This window comes from Eleginops maclovinus, chromosome 7 (assembly GCF_036324505.1).
Source record: "Eleginops maclovinus isolate JMC-PN-2008 ecotype Puerto Natales chromosome 7, JC_Emac_rtc_rv5, whole genome shotgun sequence".
In the NCBI taxonomy this organism is placed as follows: domain Eukaryota; kingdom Metazoa; phylum Chordata; class Actinopteri; order Perciformes; family Eleginopidae; genus Eleginops; species Eleginops maclovinus.
This window is the reverse complement of record NC_086355.1, coordinates 16,646,015-16,665,492: the sequence shown is the minus strand read 5'-3', so window position 1 is coordinate 16,665,492 and position 19,478 is coordinate 16,646,015. Positions and strand designations below refer to the sequence as shown.

Below are 19,478 nucleotides of genomic sequence, written 5' to 3'. Positions count from 1 at the left end.
GGTGAAGACTACTATAAGCCTAAAGGACTGACAAATGAGCTGTCAAATAGGAACTGACGTGTGGCACTGCACAAATTCATACGGTAAGGAAAAATAGCATTTGCCTGTCATGTCATGCATCACAAGTGAATACTAATGTTTTGCTAAACTGTGCTCTGGAACATCAAAGAGCGCCTGTTCCCCACTTCTCCAAAGAGGTGTAAAGCGGGCTTTTTTGTTCCTCACTCAGCAGATGTGCTGTGTTCCAGAAATGTAAAGTCAGACTTTTTGACTTCTGACTTTGATAAATGCGGTGTAATACCCCCTGAAATAGAAACGACAACTGGAAGACAAACTTGTCTCAACAATGAGGGTGTAAAGTTGCATTTATGGCACAAACATGACAGCACAACACCATACAGAAAGAGTTATTTTAGCTTATTGAGTGTGCTTAAATCTACAAGGTATTGGATGAGCATAAAATGTTGTGTTTTTCTTTTACATCTGAGGTGTCATTGGTTATCTCTGTAAGCGTATCAAATTGTAAGGAAAGTACTTCACATGTAGAACCTGCCATGAAATACAGTATACAAAATACAAAAGTATAATTCTAGAAAATAGTTTTTCATTGTGTCATTATTTTGTGAAGTTTGCAAATCAAATATGACTGAAGGGATCATTTGTATCTTTATTTACAAGATCTTGTATAATAGAAATATTGTCTTTGAACACATTTGCATAAACAAGCAAACATCATCTGTTAATTACAGACACTGCAGGCTATGAGTCAAGGTTCAGCAAGATAAATACAGCACTGACATATTTTTGCTCAAAAGTTAATAGCATGACTAATATTGCTGTGATTCATAACTTCATGGCACTAAATACCAGTTCCAAGAAAAAAAAAAAGTATCTTTGTTGTTATGGTGCTAACTCTCTACAACTTTGAATGCAGCTTGAAATATTAAGTTGTGAAGTTTCCACACTGTTTGATTAAAACCCCATTTTCTTTTGTTTTTGTTTTTGTGCCTTTCTTGTCTGCTTTAGCAAGTTTAATACCGAGGAGCTAAGCCAAGTTAGAATCCCCGCATTGAAAACAGTCTTAGTTCCACTTCTCTTCCCTTTATAAACTCAGCAGCTCTTTCTCTTTTTTGGTCAAATTCCTTTGAGCACAGGATTTAACACAAACAATGAGAGAAATCACTAAATGTGGAGCAGAATATCAGAATGAAAATGTAATTGCGTCAACTTAAAAAAAAAAGGAAATGCACAATGATGTGATTAACTTGTACAGTAAGGCATGACACAGTGTAGTTTGTCAGCTCAGCTCCTTTCAATTCCTTCATCCCTCCAACACCACCAGGGTCTAGACCCTGGCTGGGAGTTCTATTTTCAGCTCGGTTTCCCCTTCCCCAAATCGATTCTGCACGAGAGGGTCTAATCACCAAACACCAGTACATTCATCCGTGTATTCTTGGCAATAAATACAATATTGTTAAATCAAATTAATGATCAAAGTCTCTCATGATTGAAACTAATCTAGGCTTGAACCTTAACAAAAACACTGTATGTTTCTATTTTACAATTGTCATGTTGTATCACAGCTGATGCCAGATTGTAAAACAGAACTGACAACCAGTTGAAGAATAAACATTTCATTAATTAATCACGAAGGACATTTAATATTTGTTTTTTTGATGGAGGGCGAGGCGTCTATTACAGTTTACCGCTCTTGCGCAGCGTGACATCAGCTCCCTTGTGATCCACATTAGCCAGAGGAGACTTCTGCCCATCATTCAGGCTGGCAATGTATTTTTCATGGACCAGAAACCAGCCCAAATCAGCTGCATCTCCAATTGATGTTATACCAATGGTGAACGTTTTAAACTGTATAGCAAACACCAAACAGCGATGCAGTTCAACAAAGATACAAATGACATAAACAGCAGCAGATCCAGCCGGATTTCTCTTCTCTCTTCAGAAATGTAATGTTAGGGTGTACAGTGCAGGTGAAAACTAAAAACGTCCAACTTATACCTGACAGCCTCTCCATGATAGTTTGCAGTTTCAGTTAAAACTGTAGAACAGCTTTGATCATGACTGATTTCATCAGCAGCTTTTTGTATTTTATGAGTTCCAGCTCAGCATGAAGCTTTCCAGTTGCCTCAAGTCTTAAAGCACTTCAACTAGCTCTGAGATACAGAAAATCCATTGTCTGTCTTAGTTTAAAAACCAAAGAACATCAGCATGAAGAGAGATCATTCACCCACACAAGGCGACCTGAACATTCACCTTCCTTGTCCTCATCCAGGTAACCTTCTGCCAAACAGCTGGGCCAAACTCAAACATTGTATCCTTCTCTGTCTTACATTTCTTCTTCTTCAGTAAAATTGTTGATGATTTTTTTAAACTGCTGTTTATTATCTGCATTGACTTTGACTGTGTCTTTGATTGGTAAAGACACAGTTGAATGTTGAAACCCTAGAACAGCAGCACTAGAGATCTGTGTTGTATCCTTAATATCTAAGGATACGTTTGTTGTAGGTTGCTAAAAACACAACTCCAGCAGATTGTAATTTTGAATTGAGAAGGAACAAGGAAACATTATTTACAATGATAATAAATGTGCCTTCTTTTCCACTGTTGACAACCATCTGGTGCTTTAACTCATGCAATACATTGCCTATTTATTCGCTGATAAAATGTAGAAAATCTTGATATTGTTTTTTTTTTCAACCAGGTCAATTGAAAAGAAACCATTTCATCCTATCAATGATGAAATCTTTGAAGAAGATGTGCAACATCTGAAATCCTCCTCCTGCTGCCTTGATATCTTACAGGCTTTTTAAAACTGCGTGACATATCAACACTTCTCTACTGATGTTACTGCTATTTCCCACAGTCCCTGAATACTACAAGTATTAACTACCTTTTAAAAAACTTTTTATAAAATGAATTGTATTTTATACATTATAAAACACTTGAAAAGGTTACAAGCAATTTGCATTAAAACAACACCAATTTAATGTATACGTTTTAAATATCAAACACCCGATTTGCAAAGTTTGTATTGTGCTGTTTTACAGGCGCGTAATGGTGACGTCCAGCTGTAGCAATAACCTAGCCATGTGTTTCTCAAATCACGCATCTACAAACTTTTGCACTGATGTTGTGGAGCCGCGGAGGGAACATTTTCCACCCTGATGAGTGTTTACAGGTAAGATAAGTATCGTTTTTTCAATGTTGACAAAGAATACTTGTATTATGAATGGAAAAAAATACCAAATGAAAATTGATCATTTTGACGTTAGCATCTGGGAAGGGTATTATTTATTTAACTAATTGCTGAGGGATAGCTAGCAATTGCGTCACAACATGATCATCTGCAGATAAGTGTAACTCCACATAGTCTCTTTAAGTAGAAATGTGACTGTTAAAACTTGTGTCTGCACCAGTGGCGATTTAACTTGTCGGTTGTGAACAAATAACTTTTAAGGAGTATTTCTGTTTATAAAAAAATCCTTATAAGCTTAATGTAATTCTGTGTAGTTAAACAGCTAACCCATGATAGTAAAAGCACAGGTGTATTTAATCATAACTGATTTACTCTAGGCTGGCTAACTGGGGCAGTTAAGGAAACTCCTAATTAATGTTATCAGTAACACCTGTGTCTTCCTGCAGTCATGAAAAGGTATTTTGAAGGTAGGTACTGAGAGGGAGATATGAATTGATGACAACCATCAACATTATTGTTCTTTAATTAATGTATTTATTATTAGTGTTTCATATACATTCATTGTATGTGTGTTCATTTATTTCATTTTCATTTATTTATTTGGAGGAAGTGTAATTTTGTGTCATGTTGACATTTTGAATGTAGTGTGTTCAAACCCCCACTCATTCAGTAAAATTAGAATTATGCCAAAAAAAGTATTGTGTTTAAGTAACAATGGTTAAAATGTTCCTTGCATAATAAGTATAGCCTTTGCCTGCTCATTATGTTTAACAGAGATATAACAATTAGTGGAAGAAGTTAATAAGTAAATGTAAAATATTATATAGAGCATGTAGCTAACTTAAGCTAGTTTATAGTACAGGATAAATGCATCTTTGAGCCTACATTTAAAATAAACAAGGGTGCTGTGTGTTTTGACAGTCTAGCAGGTATACCTCTATTGCTGCGACATGTTCTGTACCTGGCATGTTATCCCCGTTCTGCTAGAGCTCCATTTACAGTATTTGTTGCAGTATTTTTTTTTTGTGTATGTTGTGCAGTCCAGATTATATAAAGTTCTGAGGTTCAAGGGCCAGGGTGAATGATTTATAGGGATTTATTAGCAGAGATATTCTGTATTATACAGAACATTACTATGTTTTCACTGGTGTTAAATCCCCTGAAACTAAGAATTTGCCCTTCTTGAAGTAACAGCAGTCTTGAAAAGGGAGTGCTGAGTGTAGCGGTATTCTCACTTGTTTACAATCTGTAATCGCAACGCAAGATGCAACCACATCCAACACTTTCCCTTTTTACATACATCTTCAAATGAGCCTTTATACTTGATTTAAACAAATCAAAATGACCCATTTAACTTTATATAATGTGGTGTGACCCAAACTATAGAAAGAGTAACAATTGAGGCATAGTCATGCAGACACTTATGAGAAACCACTGACAGTTGCTGGAGAGCAAAAGGGCCATGCAGCCAAGTGAAGCCTTGATAATGTGGGGCTGGAAAGCTTCTTGATTTATGCAGTGGGGTAGATGGTCCAAATGTATCCTCCTGCAATATTTATTAGACATGCACACCATCACTCTGCGTTCTGAATGCAATAGTGGTAGGTGGACAGCGCTCTATGCATTGCATTGCATAATGCAGGGCTGTCACATACACATAATGGAGGATGGCAGTGTGATTATTTGCATCATTTCCATAAGATCATAATTTTTCACATTCTGTACATCTAAGATTAAAGCGTCTAAGGAACACCCTGTCCTGGGGGGTGTTTGCTTCTGCTGTGCTGGCAGCATTTGTCAGACAGCTCCTGCATTAAAATAGACTTATGTATATTGATGTCCTGTCAAAGTATAGTTATGTTCACTAACACATCTGCTTCCCCTCCTCCTAGTGAGCTGGTTTCTAGAATGGACCACACACTGTGCAGTCAGAATAATATGTTCTGTGACATTAGGTACCCGTAGCAATTTTGATTATTTTATTCCATTATGTTTGAAATGGGTCACAACAACATCAGTTACCTAGAAATAGTAGTGCTTTCAACTACTTACCTTAGTTGCTATTGAATAAATACTAAAATTCTACCATGACTAGGCCTGCAACTGGAGTCATTTCTATTTTGACTTATTCTGATTCTGATTATTTTCTAGATTATTCAAACTATCATTTGGTTTATAAATGGTTAAAATGTCAGAAAAGTGAAAATCTTCATCTCAGTTTTGATTAGACAATCTACATACTTGGGATGCAAAAAACAGCATTTTGTGCATTTTCTTTTTTTCCATCGAAAATTACTTTAATGATACATTGATTATCAAAAAGTTGGCTATTATCTTTGTAGATTGGACATCTATTGACCAATTGTTACTGCGACGTTTGGAGATGATGTCTGGTTTACTTCCAACTAGAGCAGGGAAGTGTAATCCAAACTGCCACCATTTAGATCAGGCTGAGTTCATTTCCCGGCATTGCTTTAAAGGAATATTGCTAATGAACATTAGTGTAAGGGGGCTCTGTGATGTGTGGAACTTTGTTTGAATCGCTTTAAATTAATACTGTTATACAGTCAATTACACTCCCATTTTATTATTTTGTTTCTTGGAATCTTGTTTTCACAGATCTCAAGACGTGCAGTATCTTGTCAAGTTCTTCACCAATTAAAGTGTGGCCGAGGCTCTGGACCGCTCGATTAACGGTAGGAACAAAATCACATTTTCTATTGATGTGAACATCTATTTCCTAACTGGCACTCTTGTTCAGCATTACTTTTGTAGAATAGTTTAAGTAATTTAAAGGTGCATGTCTTTGTCCCCAGTAGAGGGCACTGTGGGTGTTCATTAAGGCCAGGCATGCCCCCCCCCCCAGTGAAAACAGTGTTGGAACAAAGCTGGTGTATTTGGTCGTCTTTGTGGCATGAGCAAATCAGATGCAGCTTCTAACCCTTTGCTTACTTCTTGCATTCCCTGTGCACCTGTAAGGACAGAAAAACACACAGAATTAAAATGCATCACATTTCTTATTGATCTAGCAAAGCTTTGCAGGAGATTAGAAGGGTGGGATCCCACTGCTAGATGCAGATGCGTTCCCAAGTCTAATAGCAAGTGTTTGTTTAGTTTTGATATATTCATGCAGACAGCTGTATCACTGGGATGTTGATTCAGACCTGTAAACTAAAATATCTCATGGTTTATGCTACTTCATTTTGTGAAGAGCTGCAATGTTGTGCCATGCAAGCATAGCTATGTGCAAACTGTGATACCTAGTGTGATGCAAATGAGAATTAATACACCACACACAAATAATAATTTGAAATCTTACACAAGTCTCCACGCCACTTGAACTTTAATCATTCAGTCTCTATAATGCTGTCTGTTAGACTGAGCAATGGTCCGAATTATATAAATGGAGCCTTTGGATCCTTTGTGTAGAGTAATTTCTGATTTATCTTTCTTTTTCACCCACCTTTTCCTTTCTACCACAACCTACCACATACTCCTACTAACATTACTCTTCTGTTTCACACACACACACACACACACACACACACACACACACACACACACACACACACACACACACACACACACACACACACACACACACTCACACACTCAGTCTCCACATCTTTATTTTCCTATGTAATCCTACTGTGATTATACAAAACAAGTTTTGCTCTCTAAATGAAATGCTATCGCCAAGCCTTGTTGATTTTAAAAGTGTCGTTGTGACTGGGACTGTCATGCAGAATCTGTTAAACTCTCGGCTGTACAAAACAATGTTTATAAAACACTTAATTTTATCAACAGGCAGCAATAAGACATTGAATTTACTTGGCACATTAATTTAAATTAAATGCCGTTTATCTATGTCAGACATAAACTGACATTGCTGTTAATTGTCTTATTTACTACGGTTAACTCTTGACAGAGAAACATATTTTAACAAGTTTGTTTACTCAGCATCTCTACAAAACATGAACTGGTTATCAGATAATTGATATGATGTTGGTTGTATTATCTTGCCTTATACCACAAAGATAACATGAATTATTAGTCGGCATTACACTAGGCCAGTCTTGCACACAAGTTCCTCATTTTGAGAAGATTCCTTCATTGTGTTCATTAATTCCTCAAAGGAAAACCACAATAGAACATTTATAAGAACATCTGTTTACTGATGTGTTGATTCAGAATATCAAAAGAAAGAAACTCGAATAGACATGCTCTGAGTTTCTGTGTTTGACCTGCTTACAACGACTTTCACTAAATAAGTGTCTTTCCTAATTTGGTAGGAAGTCTTATCTTAAGCCTCAGTTGTACTGCAAAACAGACGCTAACATGCAATATGGCACCTTTCTGTATCGTGTGTTTGAAATGCCTTCAGTTGGACAGAAACCAGTGTCAAAAACCCAGAACTTGGCCATAAACAACATTTCACTTAGTAGAGTACTTTGCGAAACACTGCAAGCCCTTGAAACATTGATTTGTGTATGCGTGCGCTTGTATGTTGAATTTGTTCTCACCACTATTATCAGGGCAGTGTGTTATAAGCAGTGGAGGTGAAAGTGTGGCACTCCAGAATCCTCTGGGAGCCATTACTGGCATCGCTGATGCAGGAAATAGATTCAATATAGAAAATAATACCTTTGAATAATTTATTAGATTAGTTTTAAATCAACAGCAAACCTACTGCAAAAGAGAGCGGGTCGAAGAACCAAGAGTTCTTTAAGAATGATGTTAGGTGCTCGTGAAACTTAAAGATAATCAATAATAATCTCAGGGTACGTGGTTTAACTTAAAGATACTCCCTGAAAGCCTGTAATTCATGTTCCTACTGCAATTTTTTCACCATAAAGGCCAAAGCCATTTACCAAATCAGCTCCATGTGCATTTATAGCCTAAACAAAGTTACATTTTGAGCTAAAGGTAAATAAGCGGGTTAAACAAGCTTTAACAAGTAGAGGAATTGTTCAATCCTTCATTATTTGTTCCATAAATGACGGAGAAAACAGTGATGGTACCAGCTGTCTTTTTAACTTCCACGTTTTTCAAACGAAATGACTCTATTTAAACCACTCAAACGCATGATGAGTGCATTTACGATGAATGAAACGTTCGATTCAAACAGAGGATATCTATTGTTGAAACAATAATATGTCTTAATGAGATCAAGAAGAGAGACTGCTGCTGAGTTTGAATCAAGGTCAATCAGTATCAGTCAATCCCCTTTGGAAAAGTTGGTGCTTTATTGCATTCCTCTGTTCTTCTGTTCATCTCAGATGTCACTTGAGAATAACAGTTTTTTTTTTTTTCATTCAAAAAAGTCATCTTGGCAAATGCTCATGGAAAGTGTAAACACTACTGTTGTTTCAATTGTGATTTTTTTTCTTTTTTTTTCTTTAAACAATTAAGAAGTAAAACAACAAAATATCAACCAGTCTTTATTTGTTTCATCCAACAAATCAAGTGGAGGTTGTCCAGTTTTCAAGACAGCAAGTCAGTAAGGCTGCACACATATGGTGGTGTAGCTTAATGAGTCCTCTCACAATGCAAAATGGATTGAATAAAGCCAACAAATTCAAATCAAAACATCTTAATACAAATCAAGATAGCATATATGGAAAAAGAATGATGAAAAGGAAAGTCATTGGCAAATGTCATTTGGTAGACATGATGTACATTAATGCCTATTGCTCCCCAGTTTCTTCAGCCAAGATGAGCCATAGATGTGGGTTGTAGCATATCGTATTTGACACATTCCCTGAATATACAAAAAAACATTTTGGCTCCATATAATGGACCTTGCATCAAGGTTTGTGCTTTCAGTAGTCTCCCAGGAAAGTACATTGAAAGCAAATTCATGAATATATTTCCAAATCATTTCCACCTCTTAAATGGTCTCAGAATGTGCCTTTCTTTGCATATATTTATAGTAATGTAAGAGTGAGTTTTGCAGGGGGAGCATTATAAATAATCAAATCCATCATATTATTACTGTGGAAAGACATACAAAAATATTAATTAGCTGGGTGTTATAATTTGTGAAACTAATTACACTGTTTTTCAATCTATTTGGGATGATAAGAGGTAAAACCATGGCTTCTACTTCAGGGTAATTTTAGAGCATTGTGGAGAAACTCAAATTGAATGAGATAAAAAAATCATTATCACTGTGTAATGAAAATCCTTTGTCATTCTGTGACTTTAATATTTATACATTGCAGCAGTAATAAACAAACACTAAGAAGATTAAAGATTATTCTTCATTTGTATTTTGCTTCCTTGTCTAACAGACTGTTATGGCGTATGCTCATGAACCCTGATGGCTTAATATTATTTAATACATTTCACAAAATATTGTACAAATTAATCTGCAAATCCTGTCCCTCCAAAATGAGCTGTCTGTGACCGACTTGCTTCGGACAGAATAAGTAAAAATAGACTTTAACATTAACATTCAGGGCTCCAGACTAACTTTTTTCACTAGGAGCACTGTGGCCCCCAACTGAAAATTTTAGGGGCACAACCAGAAATTTTAAGAGCCATCCATCCATCCATCTTCTCCTGCTTATCCGTCAGGGTCGTGGAGGTAACTGCTCCAGCAGAGAGACCCAAACTTCTCTTTCCCTGGCCACATCAACAAGCTCTGACTGGGGGATTCCAAGACGCTCCCAGGCCAGCGAAGAGATATAATCCCTCCACCTGGTCCTAGGTCTACCCCTCGGTCTGTTCCCAGCTGGACGTGCCTGGAACACCTCCCTAGGGAGGCGACTGGGTGGCATCCTTACTGGGTGCCCGAACCACCTCAACTGGCTCCTTTCAACGTGAAGGATCAGCGGTTCTACTCCGAGTCCCTCCCGGATGACTGAACTTCTCACCTTATCCCTAAGGGAGATGCCAGCCACCCTGCGGAGAAATCCCATTTCGGCCGCTTGTATCCGCGATCTCGTTCTTTCGGTCATGACCCATCCTTCATGACCATAGGTGAGGGTAGGAACGAAAATGGCCTGGTAGACAGAGAGCTTTGCCTTCTGGCTCAGCTCTCTTTTCGTCACAACGGTGCGGTAAAGCGACTGCAGTACCGCTCCCGCTGCTCCGATTCTCCGGCCCATCTCACGCTCCATTGTTCCCTCACTCGAGAACAAGACCCCGAAATACTTGAACTCCTTCACTTGGGGTAAGGTTTCATTCCCTACCTGGAGTGGACAGTCCATAGGTTTGTTGCGCCGCTTCACACTCTGCCGCGAACCGATCCAGTAAGTGCTGAAGGTCGCAGACCGATGAAGCCATTAGGACCACATCATCTGCAAAAAGCAATGGTGCAATCCTTAGCCCACCGAACTGCAGACCCCCTCCCCCACGACTACACCTCGACATCCTGGCCATGAATATCACAAACAAGATTGGTGACAAAGCGCAGCCCTGGCGGAGGCCAACCCTCACCGGAAATTGGTCCGACGTACTACAGAGGACCCGGACACAGCTCTCGTTTTGGGAGTACAGAGATTGGATGACCCTGAGTAGAGACCCCCTCACCCCTTACTCCCGCAGCACCTCCCACAGTATCTGCCTGGGAACCCGGTCATAAGCCTTCTCCAAATCTAAAAAGCACATGTAGACCGGATGAGCGTACTCCCAGGCCCCCTCCATGATCCTTGCGGGAGTGAAAAGCTGGTCCGTCGTTCCATGACCAGGACAAAATCCGCATTGTTCCTCCTCAATCTGAGGTTCGACGGGTCGGCCAGACCCTCCTTTCCAGCACCTTGGAGTAAACTTTCCCGGGGAGGCTGAGTAATGTGATGCCTCTGTAATTGGCACACACCCTCTGATCCCCCTTTTTAAAAAAAAGGGAACCACCACCCCGGTCTGCCACTCCTTTGGTACTGTTTCCGACTTCTACGCAATGTTGATGAGACGTGTCAGCCATGACAGTCCCTCAACACCCAGAGCCTTCAGCATTTCTGGGCGGATCTCATCCACCCCCGGGGCTTTGCCACTGTGGAGCTGTTTAACAACCTCAGTGACTTCCCCCCCCGTGAGATTGGAGTTGATCCCCCTCCGCCTCTAACATAGAGGGTGGAGTTGTCGGGTTCAGGAGTTCCTCAAAGTGTTCCTTCCACCGCCCTAACACCCTATCAGTTGAGGTCAACAGCGTCCGTTCCTTACTGTACACAGCTTGGATGGTTCCCTGCTTCCCCCTCCTAAGGTGTCGGAAGGTTTTCCAGAAAAACTTTGGTGCTGACCGAAAGTCCTTCTCCATGGCTTCTCCGAATTTCTCCCACACCCGCTGCTTTGTGTTGGCCACGGCTGAGGCTGCTGCCCTTCGGGCCTGTCGATACATTGCAACTGCGTCAGGAGAACCCAGGGATAACATATCCGGAAGGTCTCTTTCAGTCGGATGGCTTCCCTGACCACCGGTGTCCACCAGGAGGTTCGAGGGTTACCGCCCCTTGATGCACCTAAGACCTTGAGACCACAGCTCCCCGCCGCAGCTTCAGCAATAGAGGCTTCGAACACCGCCCACTCTGGTTCAATGTCCCCAGCCTCCACAGGGATGCCTGAAAAGCTCCGCCGGAGGTGTGAGTTGATGGCCTCCTGCACTTGGGAATCCTCCAGACGTTCCCAGTTCACCCGCACTACACGTTTGGGCTTACCAGGTCTGTCCAGAGGCTTCCCCTGCCACTCGACCCAACTCACCACCAGATGGTGATCAGTTGACAACTCCGCCCCTCTCTTCACCTGAGTGTCCAAAACATGCGGCCTCAGGTCCGATGATACGATAACAAAATCGATCATGGACCTTCTGCCTAGGGTGATCTGGTACCATGTACACTTATAGCATCCTTATGTTCAAACATGGTGTTTGTCATGGCCAATCCATGACTAGCTCAGAAGTCCAGTAACAAACCACCACTCCGGTTCAGATTGGGGGGGGCCGTTCCTCCCAATCACGCCCTTCCAAGTGTCTCCATCATTGCCCACATGTGCATTGAAGTCTCCCAGCAAGACTAAGGAGTCCCCTTCGGGAGCCCCATACTGGACTCTTTTCAGGGTCTCCAAGAAGGCCCAATACTCTGAACTGCTGTTTGGTGCATAAGCACGCACAACAGTCAGAGTTTCCCCCCCATGACCCGCAGGCGTAGGGAGGCGACCTTCTCGTCCACTGGGGTAAACTCCAACAAAGCGGCACTCAACCGGGGGCTTGTGAGTATCCCCACACTTAGTCGCCGCCTCACACTTTGGTCAACTCCGGAGGAGAATAGAGTCCAACCCCTATCAAGAAGTAAGGTTCCAGAGCCGACGCTGTGCATACAGTTGAGCCCCACCAGATCCAACTGGTAACGCTCCACCTCCCCCACAAGCTCCGGCTCCTTCCCCCCCAGAGAGGTGACGTTCCACGTCCCCAAAGCCAGCTTCTGCCACCCTTCTGGCAGCGCACACGACCCCATCGCTGTTTCCCTTAGGTGGGACAGCCCGCGGGACGGAGAAGCGGAGGTGTTGCCCTCGTTGCTTTTTCGGGCTGTGCCGTCTGGCTCCGTGGGAAGCCCGGCCACCAGACGTTCGCCGACGAGTCCTCCTTCTGGGCCTGAAGGAGACCCCGGGCTTCCTCCGGGCCGGGTATCCTCGCTTTCATGTGTGTTTGTCATGAGGTCTTTTGAACCAATCTTAGTCTGGCCCCTTACCTGAGAACAATTTGCCATGGGAGACCCTACCAGGAACACAAGGTTCCAGACAACACAGCCCCCAGGTTCATCGGGGCACACAAACCTCTCCACCACAATAAGGTGCTGGTTCTCGGACTTTTAGGAGCACACACTGTAAATCAACAAGCTAACCAAATATTTACATTTCTACTAAATTTCACTGTATTAGTAATAAATACTTTGATAATAGATGAAGGGATTGCCACAATGTGCCGTTTCAAATTCAGTGTCACATTTTTATTTTTTATTATACTTTTGAAGATGCAACATAGAGGGTAAACCGACAGCACCATTGCATGACAAAAAAATATATTCACAGAACAAAAAAAGTGCTCAGTGCACAGTACTTAACACATGTACAGTGGGGCAAAAAAGTATTTAGTCAGCCACCAATTGTGCAAGTTCTCGCATTTAAAAAGATAAGAGAGGCCTGTAATTTTTATCATAGGTATACCTCAACTATGAGAGACAAAATGAGAAAAAAAAATCCAGGAAATCACATTGTAGGATTTTTAAAGAATTTATTTTCAAATTATTGTGGAAAATAAGTATTTGGTCAATAACAAAAGTTCATCTCAATACTTTGTTATATACCCTTTGTTGGCAATGACAGAGGTCAAACGTTTTCTGTAAGTCTTCACAAGGTCTTCACACACTGTTGCTGGTATTTTGGCCCATTCCTCCATGCAGATCTCCTCTAAAGCAGTGATGTTTTGGGGCTATCGCTGGGCAACACGGACTTTCAACTCCCTCCAAAGATTTTCTATGGGTTGAGATCTGGAGACTGGCTAGGCCACTCCAGGACCTTGAAATGCTTCTTACGAAGCCACTCCTTCGTTGCCCTGGCGGTGTGTTTGGGATCATTGTCATGCTGAAGGACCCAGCCACGCTTCATCTTCAGTGCCCTTGCTGATGGAAGGAGGTTTTCACTCAAAATCTCACGATACATGGCCCCATTCATTCTTTCCTTTACACGGATCAGTCGTCCTGGTCCCTTTGCAGAAAAACAGCCCCAAAGCATGATGTTTCCACCCCCATGCATCACAGTAGGTATGGTGTTCTTTGGATGCAACTCTGCATTCTTTCTCCTCCAAACACGACGAGTTGAGTTTTTACCAAAAAGTTCTATTTTGGTTTCATCTGACCATATGACATTCTCCCAATCCTCTTCTGGATCATCCAAATGCCCTCTAGCAAACTTCAGACGGGCCTGGACATGTACTGGCTTAAGCAGGGGGACACGTCTGGAACTGCAGGATTTAAGTCCCTGGCGGTGTAGTGTGTTACTGATGGTAGCCTCTGTTACTTTGGTCCCAGCTCTCTGCAGGTCATTCACTAGGTCCCCCCGTGTGGTTCTGGGATTTTTGCTCACCGTTCTTGTGATTATTTTGACCCCACGGGGTGAGATCTTGCGTGGAGCCCCAGATCGAGGGGGATTAGCAGTGGTCTTGTATGTCTTCCATTTTCTAATAATTGCTCCCACAGTTGATTTCTTCACACCAAGCTGCTTACCTATTGCAGATTCAGTTTTCCCAGCCTGGTGCAGGTCTACAATTTTGTCTCTGGTCTCCTTTGACAGCTCTTTGGTCTTGGCCATAGTGGTGTTTGGAGTATGACTGTTTGAGGTTGTGGACAGGTGTCTTTTATACTGATAACGAGTTCAAAAAGGTGCCATTAATACAGGTAACGAGTGGAGGACAGAGGAGCCTCTTAAAGAAGAAGTTACAGGTCTGTGAGAGCCAGAAATCTTGCTTGTTTGTAGGTGACCAAATACTTATTTTACCGAGGAATTTACCAATTAATTCATTAAAAATCCTACAATGTGATTTCCTGGATTGTTTCCCCCATTCTGTCTCTCATAGTTGAAGTGTACCTATGATTAAAAATTACAGGCCTCTCTCATCTTTTTAAATGGGAGAACTTGCACAATTGGTGGCTGACTAAATACTTTTTTGCCCCACTGTATGTAAGCATTAGGGGCACTGGCCAATAACATTTCACTAGAACATTCCTTAGTTGAAACGTGCCCCCATCGATCATAATTGATAGATACGGAGCATCTTTTATCTTCGTGTACGTCTTCCCCTTCAGAGTATCAGCAATTACTCCAAGGAATTGTACGCATGCTGTGTCATTGTTGTATGTTTCGTTCATTTAAAATCCATTCTTCCTTTGAAGGTCGAGCTGGCTTTTGAATTTGGTGAAGGGTAGTTTCTCTTTAGCATCAAAGTAGGCTGTGTTAAATTTCAGCATCATTTCTGCCTCATCTGCAGTATTATTTACAGCCTCTTGTCTTCTAAAAGCAGCCGGCAGTGGGGTTGCTTTTTCATTTATTAACATGTCTCGGCATACTCTATGCTTGAGGCTAAGATTGTGTTTAACTAGAGTATTGTGTTTAAACTGCGAAGTGCCTGCACTGTCGGCAAACTACGTGTTCCCCACAGTTCTGGGGTAGTGACTGCAACATTCGCAGTTCATGGAGTTCGTCTCCATACTGTGCTTCAACCAGCTGAATTCTCGCAGCCAGTCGTCCCGAAAAGTATGGGTTCGCTCAATTAACTCTAGGACCCTCCCCTTCCACACATTCCCTCCCCTTCTCACACTCATTGGCCTGCAAAATATGCCGGATTGATTGATGCGGCCCCTTCCACGTTTAACGCGTAAAAAAAAAAAAAATGTGCGACCAGATGTAATATTCAGTCGCACACTCTCAAATTTTGGTCGCAAAATGCGATATTTTAAGACAACACGTGCTTTGGACATTTAATTAATGTTGATTTTAATTGTATTGCTTCAGTGACCAGTGAGGTAGACAGCATGTTGTTTTACTGCATATATTTGACTTTGCATACTGTTTCAAAGCTCAAGTTAAAATTCAAAGCTTCATAACAATACAATATTAAAACAAATATGTCAGACTTCAACAGATTTTCCCCCAAAACCGGAATGACCGTATAACAGAAATCTTGTTGTGGACACAGACCTGTGAATTCTATCCTTTGGTTGAACTCAAAAGTGTTAAAGGCACCACAGGCCTGTATACCGTACTCACTATGGAACATACCCATCCCTAACCTTTACATTAAAAAACGTGCTCAGGCCTTTTTACATTTTTGTTCAGTTGATATCATGTTGATGTCTGTAGAAATGCATTCATTTATTCTCATCAAAACATGTGTTGTTCCAGTGTAAGCACTGTTTCTGCCCTGAAGCTGGTATGATGCAGGACTGCTGTCACTTTGACTGTTCCCATTTGTTGCTCTCGCCCGAGTTGACAATTTCATTTTTCTGACTTGGCACTTAGTCTGGCCATAGCAACCACAGGAACCATACTGGGGTAAATACTATTTGTACTACTGCTGTCATAGGAATACCCTTCATTACATGACACTTCTTCACCAATGCAACTCCGAAACATCAGTAAAAACACATCTGCCTTTGGGCAATATCGCTTGAAGAATTTTAGCTTTTTGGTATAGATGAATATTTCTTTTTCCACCAAGGATATTCTTTCATGTAGGAATAGTACAGTTTTCAAGCTGTGATGGCTTTGTTTTCAAATTCATTTTTCAAATGTTGTTACATTCTCATTGAAAAAATACCAATATAGACATGAATTTTAGATTGATGTTGCCTGCCAGTCAAAAGCAAAAACACGAGGATTGTTAGGTGGTAGAGGTAACCCCCACCTCAACAACTTAAGTTCTTTATTTTGCTCTGATGTTGCATTGAGTCCCAATTACAACACACATGTGTTTTGCTGTAGTGCTTTTAAAGCAAAAATACCTTTTTGTATTATTTTAAAATATATTTCTGCTAGGGCAGAGAAATGAAACTTAATTGTAGATCAGTGATCCTTTTTCATGTTTTTTTTTATCAAGAACAAGTTTAATTGAAAACCTCTCACTCTCGATCAGAAAAATAGCATTTATTAACTTTAATTTTGCATAAACCTCCCTTTTAAAAAAAATAACCTTAACATATTTACATTTGCTTAAAGCTTCCTGTTTGTGAAAGATGGGTTTTTGATGAAAAGGTTTTGTTATGGATAGAAAAAAAGGTTTTTGAAAGGAAAGGCTGTCCTAGTGTTTCCTTCATCCTTTTCTACAAAAGCCTGTAGATTCCATTTTAGATTTGTCTGATAATTATGAGCTGCAAAACAACACATTCACTTTTTCGGGGCCTGATGTGAAACTGACCCAGTGTCGACCCCCTGTCCCAACCATTCCCACACTAATCTAGAGGAGGGCAGCCTGCCACGACCAGAAAGACCTCTCGACAAGGTCTGATGCATGTCGCCAACCAGGGACCCTCTCCAGTCCAGCATTGCCTCTGGACCTTTCGTTTCATTGGGTGTCTCAGCTTCTTGATCTACCACAGCATTAGTGGGATCATGCACTACTTTGAATTCAGTCATATCGAAGAAAAAAAGATGCTGTGGTGTCAGAGAAAACCTTCCCTCCCTTTACATTTAGTAAATCCTCTTAGGAAGTCTTAACGCACTGCCTGTGACTGAGAACATCTGAGGGAGATCTGTCATATACCTACAGAGCGTACAGAGAGCATCACACGTTCTCTGTTTAAGGTGAATATGGGAAGTTTCAAATACCTCAACGGGACCAAAGCAGAGATACCATGCTGTGGCCACTTAGACTGGAAAAGGCTGTACTAGCGCTCAGCTCACCGCCTTTGGGACACAGTCAAGTCTTGTCGCTTTAAGAAGGCCCACTGCACGGCTGAAGACTTTTGAGTCTGTGAGTAATTTTCTCGCTTGCCTTTGAACTTAATCCTTTCAGCAGAGGTTTTGGCCTTAAGGCTCTCACAGTTGTATTGGAGATATGAATAAACCAAGAAATATGCATATAAACCACAGTATATTGAAGAATCAAAGACTTCCCCCCTCTTATTTTTTTACCTGGTTAGACTGTGATTGGTTTTATAGGAGATGGACAATGGAGTTATATTTATATATATATATATATATATATATATATATATATATATATATATATATATATAGCTCTATTCTTCCAGTATAGAGGATGTGCACATTGCCTCATTTTGGACATCTCTGGGAACTATATATTCTTCACAGACGGTAACTAGACATCAAAGAAAAACTTTTTCTGTTTGATGTCTGGGTCTTACTGTCAAATCTTTCCATACATTCTTTGTATTTGCAGATAGTCATCTTACACCTAAGTACAGGCTTAGGGTTGACAGTTATTTGTTTCTTGGGTTTACTTCATTTTTTGGTTAATTAATAAATAACCAAACTTTCCTTTTGCACTGAAATACATACATGAGTTGAACAGATGTACTATTAATGAATTTTTTTATTTCTATTTTATTTATCGTTTATAAAAGTGCTTGGCATTGAATTTCATCAACAATTCAGAGAACCCAAATTACTGTTGGAATTATGTTGGAGATGTTGCAGTAAAACGTAATGTGATGGAGTTCTTCAAAATGTTATGCCATTAGTCAGAGATACTCTTAAGTTAATCTTGTACTACTTGATATTACAAACTTGAGCAATATCTAATAATACTATATTTGAACTTTATTTACAAAGTTGCATTTTTATAAAAGAGACTTATGTCAAAGTGCCCTAGATGAAAACATGTTTGAACCAGGTAAAATAGAATTAGACAATAAGATGTTTTTATCTGGTCATTTTGTATCCTGGTGTGATTGTATAAATATGTATTTAAAAAGTGTTTTTTGTATTATAAATCTTACAGCAGAGTATGGGACATTGAATAAATAATAATAGGATGTTACTTTCAGACTGAATGAGCCAATCAGACTTATTTGAAAAAGCATTACCATTTTGCGCTGCACTTCATGTAAGAATATGCCTGTACCAGTACTTGATATTCCTATGGGTGGCTTGGCACACCACTCATAGAGGAACATAGAGTAGGAGTGTTTACAACGCATACTTACTCTATGTTCAGCTCATCCCTCTGTAGTAAAGAAATAACTATTTTTCTGTTTATAAACTCTGGAAGTCATCCGACTGAGTTGGCTGGATTATTCTGTGGTATTTACAATCTCTTCCTATTTGATTAGAGATCTAAGCGCATCAAGGCAGATTAACTCTGCCCCTATGGTGTAAATAACCCCACCAATCTCTTCACATCCATGGCAGCAACTCACAAGGCATTAAGTGGTGAAGACTTTATCGATGGCTCCTGTGTTTGGGGGTTTAATTAAAACCCTGCTCACTCAGATGGCAGTGTCACTTCACTGAGATATTTTCCACCAAAAAAAGAAAGATCAGGTTTTATCATCCTGTCTCTCACAACCTCGTGTTAATGTCTATTGAATTACAATGTTGGCAAATCATATTGATGACCGTCATATCTGAGAAATATTGCTCTGAAGAAAAAGCGGAAAAACAAAAATATGACGGCTGGCTGACCTTCCCTAAATGTAGTGTGAAAAGGTGGCTGATTTCTATTTAATTTTTTACTTTTTAAAAATGTGAACAACTATCATCAGAAGATGGTCGAGAGTAGCTCTTAAATTGCTGTGCTGGGGAATCTCCCCTCAGG

General features: G+C 40.4%; 1 protein-coding gene across 1 annotated transcript in view; it reads left to right on the top strand.

Moving 5' to 3' along the window:
- Nucleotides 1-3,092: 3,092 nt before the first annotated feature.
- The window catches only part of asic4a (acid-sensing (proton-gated) ion channel family member 4a), a 164,582-nt gene continuing 148,196 nt past the window's right edge, over nucleotides 3,093-19,478 (top strand). Inside the window, exons 1-2 of the mRNA XM_063888610.1 lie at nucleotides 3,093-3,196; nucleotides 5,834-5,910. The gene's annotated coding sequence lies outside the window, so the exon portion shown is untranslated. The remainder of the gene's footprint in view (nucleotides 3,197-5,833; nucleotides 5,911-19,478) is intronic.